Raw genomic sequence first — 8,289 nt, forward strand, 5'->3', positions numbered from 1 at the left:
TGTCTTGTTTGCATAAATGGTCTTATTAATAGAAAACCCGGAGTCAGATATTGGGATGAAAGCTGAAAGATCAGAGAAGCAGAGAAAACCACAGCCAACCTCACCTCACCAACTCCTCAGCCGATCCTGTTTCCACTAATCCTCAGACTGAAAGCCTCTGAGTCCTCACCCCTGCGGGTCTCAGTTGAACTGCTGCTTAGTTCCTGTCTCCTCACACCTTATACACCATTCTCCACCCAGCCACGTCACTTCCTGGGATTAGAGGCATGTGTGCTTTCCAGGCAAAGACATGAGATCTCAAGTCCTGGGATTAAAGGTGTGTGCCACCACTGCCTGACTCTGTTTCCAGTGTGGCCTTGAACTCACAGAGATCCAGACGAATCTCTGCCTCCCAAGTGATAGGATTAAGGGTGTGTGCCACCACTGTCTGGCCTCTATGTCTAATCTAGTGGCTGGCTCTGTCCTCTGATCCCCAGATAAGTTTTATTAGAGTACACATTCTATCACTACAGAATTCTCTTTCTAGTGGCATGCCCTCACCCACTCTCTGGCTTTCCTTCATGTAGTGTGATGCCAAGGTGAGGGCTGTTTCCAGGGTCCACAGACAAACAGAGGGGGCTTTTCCTGTCAGGCACTCATAAGGAATTGAGAACTTAGTTCAACCGCCTTTGAGTTGTGGAGCCTTGTCATAATTCATGTGAGTGGACCAAAGTTGGGGGGGCATCCTAGGTGAGCCTTGAAATAATTGCAGAGCCAGGGGACTCAATGAAGCAATTCCTACACTCTTGACCCTTGAAATCCGTGAGATGAGGGACACTGTTATGGGTCACTGTGTTTGGGAGTGGCTTGCTTGGCAGTACATGGCTGTCACAGGGTAGTGTGGTAGAGGCAAGGGTGTTCAATGTTCAGAGTCGCATTATCTGGAAGAGTAGGAGTCTCTGTCTAGGTGGCAGCACATCTTGGGGGTTTGAACTGAATTTAATTTCAGCAACTCACCCTGCAAATCCTACCCCTTTCTGGGGCCCTGCTGTGTGCAGCATTGGAGTTAGCAGCTCCTTAACCAACCCCGAGATGCTGAGTTACGAGGAAAGCAGCTGGCATGCTGTGGACACCTGAAGTTGGAGAACTTCAGGCCTGCTAGACGGTGGCTGGAGGTGAGGCCTTGGTTCTTCTGCAGGAGAGTTATAGACTTGAAAGGAGGAAGCAATGGCGGTGACAGACGGGGTGTGGGGTGGGGGTCGGGGGAGGTCAGAGGGTGGGAGAGTAGAAACTGGGGATCAAAGGAATGTCTGTAGGACTTCCTTGTCAGGGGTTATGAAGTAATCCTCCAAAGAGTCTCCAGCCATTTCTCCTTCCACTCTACAGATCTGAAACATGAACACAATTATTTAACATTCCATCACTGATCCTGAGCTTTGAAGTTGAGCAAGGGGTGACTCTTTCAGGCATTAACTGGCAGTAGAATCGGTGCTGTGAGACTTTGTGACCAACTCGGAAAGACCACGTGGCTTCCAGCTTGTTCTCAGCGCAGACTTTCTCAAGGAGGCGTGCTCCATGTCACAAGTCCCAACTCTCCCAAGACTACCATGCTCAGGCTAGTTGGAGCTACACTGGGCAACAGTCCTAGGAGCCCGGGGTTCATCCCAGCCCATACGGCAGGATGTGAGGGAGGTAGACGTCTCAGAGTAGCTTCATCCTACTGTCTCTGCTCCCCAGGCTTTCTGACCAGCCTAGCCTTTTGGACCCTTCCAGCTTATGCAGTACCATAGAGCAGAGAAGCATCCCAGCGGCACCCTGTCCAAATTCTTGTTCACAGTGTCTTAGTTACTTTTCTGTTGCTGTGATGAGACACCATGACCAAGGCTACTTATAGAAGAAAGAGTCGCCGGGCAGCAATGGCGCACACCTGTAATCCCAGCACTCGAGAGGCAGAACCAGGTGGATCTCTGTGAGTTTGAGGCCAGCCTGGTCTACAAAGCAAGGTCCAGGACCAAAACTACACAAAGAAACCTTGTCTTAAAACACCAAAAAAAAAAAAAAAAAAAAAAGAGGAAAGAGTCTATTTGGGGCTCATCGTTTCAGAGAGACAAAGCCATGACCATGATGGCACAGAGGATGACAGCAGACAGGCTGTCTCAGCAGTGGCTGAGAGGTCACACCTTGATCCACAAGCATGAGGCAGAGAAAGCTACCCGGGCATGGCATAAGCTTCTGAAACCTCAAAGCCCACCTAAGGCCATACCTCCTAATCCTTCCCAAACAGTTCCACCAACTCAGGACCAAGCCTTCAAATATATGTGGTCCTATCGGGTCCATTCTCACGCAAACCACCACACATGGCCCTTGGCATCTGGATAAAGTGAATGTTTTATGTCATTAAGCTTTGCATGGCTTGCTACAAAGCAACAGATGACCAGAATGTTCACAAAAAGAGATGGCATGGCCAATGTTTTTAAATGTTTATTATTTCTGTATGTGTGTATATGAGTGTGTATATACACCTTTGAGTGCAGAGGTCAGACAGAAGAGATGTCTGACTTCTCAGAGCTGGAGCTACAGGCAGTTCACAGGACATCTAGTTTGTCGTGTGGATGCTGGGATCCACACACTGTGACTCATGACTGAGAAAACACTTCTAAGCACTGAGCAGCCTCTGCAGTCCTCATGGCGAACTTTTAAATCTTACCACTCTTAAAAAAAAAAAAAAAAAAGGCTGGGGAACAATTTTATTAGTGTTTAAAAGAAGACCCCAGGGCAGGCAAGCTGTAAATCTCAGCAGCCATCCAGAGGAGATACATGATGAAGAGAAAAAAGAAAGCCATGTCTGTGGTGATATTTTATTTGTGCTCTAACAAATAAAGCTTACCTGGGGATCAGAGGAAAAAGCCAGCCATTATTAAACATAGAAGTCAGGCAGTGGTAGCACATGCCTTTAATCCTAGCATGGGAGGCAGGGATTCATCTGGATCTCTGTGAGTTCAAGGCCATATTGGGAACAGAGCCAGGCATGGTGGCACACACCTTTAATCCCAGCAGTAGTTAACCATAGAGGTCTGGAGGTCTGTACAGACAGAGAGAAAGTGATAGAGCTTGGCGGAAAGAGGAAGTGATGTAGCTGGGCACAGAGAGGAAGTAAGATAGCAGGGCACAGAAAGGTGTATAAGGTGGGAGTATACAAGAAGTATCTCTCTTGGGTTGAAGATTTCCTAGTGGTAAGAACTTGTGGCTGGCTTGTTCTATTCCTCTGATCTCTCAGCTTTCACCCCAATATCTGGCTCCAAGTTTTCTATTAATAAGACCATTTAGCAACTCATTTTACACATGTCCTTTGTGAGGAGGGGACTTCAGAGAAAGTGGAAGAGCCCAGAGCCCTGGCACAAACACACTGAAGCTCTGGCCACATGTCTGAAAGAAAGACACCCAGAAGAAACAGGAAAAGCTTACGGTTTTCTGAGTCTAGATCCCAAAATGCAGAGCCTCATAACAGATCCACTGTGACTCCAGTGCTTGTCATTGATATAACAGAAAACAGTCTCATCACTTTACAATTGCCTGGTCACCTTTCTTTTTATTTATTTCTTTATTTTATATTTTATTTTTTGAGACAAGTTCTCACTCAATATGTAGACCAGGTTGGCCTAGAACTTACAGAGATCCACCCACCCCTGCCTCCTGAGTGCTGGGACTAAATGACTGTGCCTTCACACCCAGCTCTGCGCTCACCCTTCTTCTCCGAGAACTGCCCCTCACATCCCACCTCATTTTACCATTCACTGGGTCACTGGTCCTTGTGTTTTCTTTCTCATAGTATCTTTGAGGTGTTACGGTTGTCAGTCCTTGAGGTCCTGCAGCGAATATGCTTCTCGAGGTTTGGTTTGGTTTACAGTACTTTGTGTAGCAAGTTCTCCCTCTTTATAGTGTCCTGTTTTTCTAATGTTTGATGGTTTCACAGTTTTACTTGAAAAAGCCTTCCTTATTCAAGGCATTTTAAAAACATGCTTTCCAATTCAACAGTGTTAATCTTATATTTTATCATTGATCTGTCATTTATTTTGGCATGAGAAATAAGATGTGAACCCAACTTTTCTTTTGCCCACATGGCTATATAGACACCATCTGAATAACCCATCTCACCTATGTTTATTTAAGATGGCCAACTTCAGGCCAGCAAGATGGCTCAGCAGGTAAAAGGTGCTTGCTGCCAAGTCTGTCGACCTAAATTCAATCCCTGGTCTCACATGGGGGAAGGAGATAACCAACTCCCACAGCTTGTCCTCTGACCTTAAAATTTGCACTATGGTGAACACGTGCATGCATGCGCACACGCGCGCGTGCACACACACACACACACACACACACACACACACACACACACACATTCACACAGGCCATGGCATGCACATGCCCACACACATATTCATGCTGTGGAACAATCTCTGTACACTGTAAATATGTATTGCCCTCATTGTTAATAAAAAGCTGATTGACTTATGGCTAGGCAGAATTTTCAGGGCATAAAGAATGCTGGGAAGAAGAAGGGCAGAGTCAAAGGAGTCACCAGCCAGATGGAAAGGAAGCAGGACATGCAGGAGAGGTAAAAGCCACAACAGCACATAGATTAATAGAATTGGGTTAATTTAAGTGTAAGAGGTAGTTAGTAACCAGCCTGAGCTATCGGCCAAGTATTTATAATTAATAATAAGTCTCTGAATGGTTATTTGGGAGTGGTTGCTGAGACACAGAGAAACTCTGCCTACAAATGGTACCCAAACACATGGCACCTACGTCCACATAAGCCCTGAGAAAGCTTTAAAAAGGTTCTAAACACACAAAAACAGAGCAAAACATGGCTTCGTAGTGTTGTGTCTCTCATGCAGGCTGCAGTACAGAGATATGTCTCCTGGCAGCTGCCAGCCCACCATGAGCTAAGCAGTATGGTGGGTTCCCACAGTCTCTCACAAGGGCTGTGGTACAGAGAGGCTTCTCCCAGCCACTCCCTGCAGGCTTGAGAGCTCCACCAGTACTCTGCATGGTGGGTTTAGGGTTTTGTTCACACAGGCAGAAAAGGTTATAGATGCTCAGTAAAGACAGATCCAGACAGAAAAAAAACCCCTCTAAATAGATTACAGTGTGTTTAAAAATGTACAATGGCTTGGGAGAGAAAAGAGAAATGATATAGACAGTCATAGAAAAAATAGTTTAAAAATGATAAAGTAAAGAAATAAAGAAAGAATCAAGTAATATCAATGAAAAAAGCCACTCAAAGATGGAAAATACACGGGGAATCTCGATCCTGTGTGTTATTGTGTTGTCTTTAGATTTTTCTGATTGTTAATGAAGGAACAACAGCTGCTAAGACACATTAGATTATGAAAACTGCTGGATTAAACCAACCTATATATTTAAAAATGTCTTGACTTCAAAGTGGGAGTCAAAAGATAAGTTACTTTGGAGAAGATGTTATGCTTTTATTTCCACAGGAAATGAGAGGCTGTGGATTCGTTCCAGGTTGATATGGATCAGGTTTGATCAGGGAAGACCCCCAAAGATTCCAGCACCCCCAAACAACAGGACACAGTCTAGAAAAAACAATAGTCACATCCCCAAAAGATGGGTTATGGATGTTTGTTATCATTTAAGGGGGGTTGGTTACAAATTGTTATTGGTCATGGTCAGGGAAAATGCTAAACAAAGGAGTTAAATTCAAAGATCTCTTTCTAAAGGAAACAAAGGGGCTATGATGTAGAAATGATGAGAGAAAAGGGGGATTATTGAATCTACTTTAATCCAAAAAACAACTATTAATCTCCAAATATTTTACATTGGTATGGATTTTGGTATACTGATACAAATTTAAAGTTAATTTTGTTATACTGTTTTCATGTTTCTACTCTTGTTTGGGGTATTGTATTTATGCAGCTCATTTAAAAATGTAATGTATAAACCGGGCGGTGGTGGCACACACCTTAAATCCCAGCACTCAGGAGGCAGAGCCAGGCAGATCTTTGTGAGTTCAAGGCTACAGAGTGAGTTCCAGGAAAGGCACAAAGCTATACAGAGAAACCCTGTCTCAAAAAACCAAAAAAAAAAAAAAAAAAAAAAATACAGATTAACAGTCATCTATAATAGTCAAAATTATAGTCATGTTAGGTATGTTTTCAAGGTCATACACAGATATATTTAGATAGATAGATGGTCTTTAAACACTTTCAAAGACCTACAGAATATGACATTTAACATGTTTAATAACCTAAGTGTAGCTAGAGTTTTCCTGCCTGGCCCACAGTCAGGACAAATCTCTCTCACCTGCCAGTCCCACAGCCGCTCAGACCCAACCAAGTAAACACAGAGACTTATATTGGTTACAAACTGTATGGCCGTGGCAGGCTTCTTGCTAACTGTTCTTATAGCTTAAATTAATCCATTTCCATTAATCTATACCTTGCCACATGGCTCGTGGCTTACCAGCATCTTCACATGCTGTTTGTCATCGTGGAGGCTGGCAGTGTCTTTCTGACTCAGCCTTCCACTTCCCAACTTTATTCTCCTCCTTGTCCTGCCTACACTTCCTGCCTAGCCAATGGCCAATCAGTGTTTTATTTATTGACTAATCAGCAACACATTTGCCATACAGAACATCCCACAGCACCTAAGGCTTTTCATGACAGTGAGATATGTCTGCTCCTGACGCACCAGTCTACTTCCAAAGAGGATGATGGGCATCAAAGAAACTCTGCATGGAATTTGCTTTCTTTATGGCAAAGCTAGTCATTTAGGCAAATAAACTGCCCTTGCCTCAATTGCTGACAATATACTGTCCAAACTGGACCAGCAGGATGAAAAAGAAAGCAACAGCTAAACTTTGCCAAGACAAGGTAGGACAGTCCTTCAAAATTCTCTGCCTCTCAGAAAAGTCTGTCAAATATTCCAGGCCTGTAGGCCAAAGATGGATGCCCCAACATTACAGAAGAACTGTCCAGGCAGACAGATGTCCCTGTCATTAGGTAACATTACACCCTTCTTGGGTCTTTGTTGGAGTTAAAGACTAAATAATTACACTTAAAGTTTTCTTTAGTTATGATAAAAGGTAAACTATGATAAAAGGTACAAAACTTTAGGTTCACAAAGATAAGAGAGATAATAAAATATTTTCTCTAAATTTGCCAAATACAAATGGATACTGGATATTGTAACTGTAATTCTTACATGATAACTCTAACATATAATTTTACTATGTTAAAGTTAAAACCTTCCTTTTTAATTAGACAAAAAGAGAAAATGCTGGGGAACAATCTTTGTACACTGTAAATATTTATTGCTCTCATTGTTAGTAAAAAGCTGATTGGCTGATGGCTAGGCAGGATTTTCAGGGCAGAGAGAATGCTGGGAAAAAGAAGGGTGGAGTCAGATGAGTCAGCAGCCAGACAGAAAGGAACCAGGACTTGCTGGAGAGGTAAAAGCCATGAGCTTTGGGGAAGCACATAGATGAATAGAAATGGGTTAATTTAAATTGTAAGAGCTAGTTAGTAATAAGCCTGAGCTATCGCCTAAGCATTTACAATTAATAATAAGTTTCTGAATAGTTATTTGGGAGCAGCTGCCAAGACACAGAGAAACTCTGCCTACATATTCACACACACCATGGCATGCACACACATATATTCACACAGGCCATGGCATGCACATACACATATTCACACAGGCCATGGCATGTGCACACACATATGTATTCACACACACCATGGTATACACATACCCACACACATATTCACACATACCATGGCTGTAGCCAGAAGTTTCTCCGGTCCTGCCTGGCCCTGCAGTTGGGACGAATCTCTTCCACCTATGTCCTGCAGCCACTTGGTCCCAAGTAAACACACAGAGGCTTATATTAGTTATAAACTGTATGGCCTATGGGTCAGGCTGCTTGCTAGCTAGCTCTTATAACTTAACTCAATCCATTTCTATTAATCTATATGTTGCCACAGGGTCATGGTGTTACTGGTCTGTGGCCATCTTGTTCCTTGGGCAGCCGACTGGTGTCTCTCCCAGCTCCACCCTTCCTCGTCTCTGTCTTCAGTTCAAATGCACCACCTAACCTTGTTCTGCCTCACCATAGGCCAAACAACTTTATTTATCGACCAATCAGAGCAACACATATTCACAGCATACAGAAAGACATCCACAGTACTTCCCCTTTTCTGTCTAATCAAAAATGAAGTTTTTAACTTTAACACAGTAAAATTGCATATAACAAAACAGTTATCAAGAAAGAATTATAGTTACAAT

This window comes from Peromyscus californicus, unplaced genomic scaffold, assembly GCF_007827085.1.
Source record: "Peromyscus californicus insignis strain IS unplaced genomic scaffold, ASM782708v3 Scaffold_12__1_contigs__length_115047231, whole genome shotgun sequence".
In the NCBI taxonomy this organism is placed as follows: domain Eukaryota; kingdom Metazoa; phylum Chordata; class Mammalia; order Rodentia; family Cricetidae; genus Peromyscus; species Peromyscus californicus.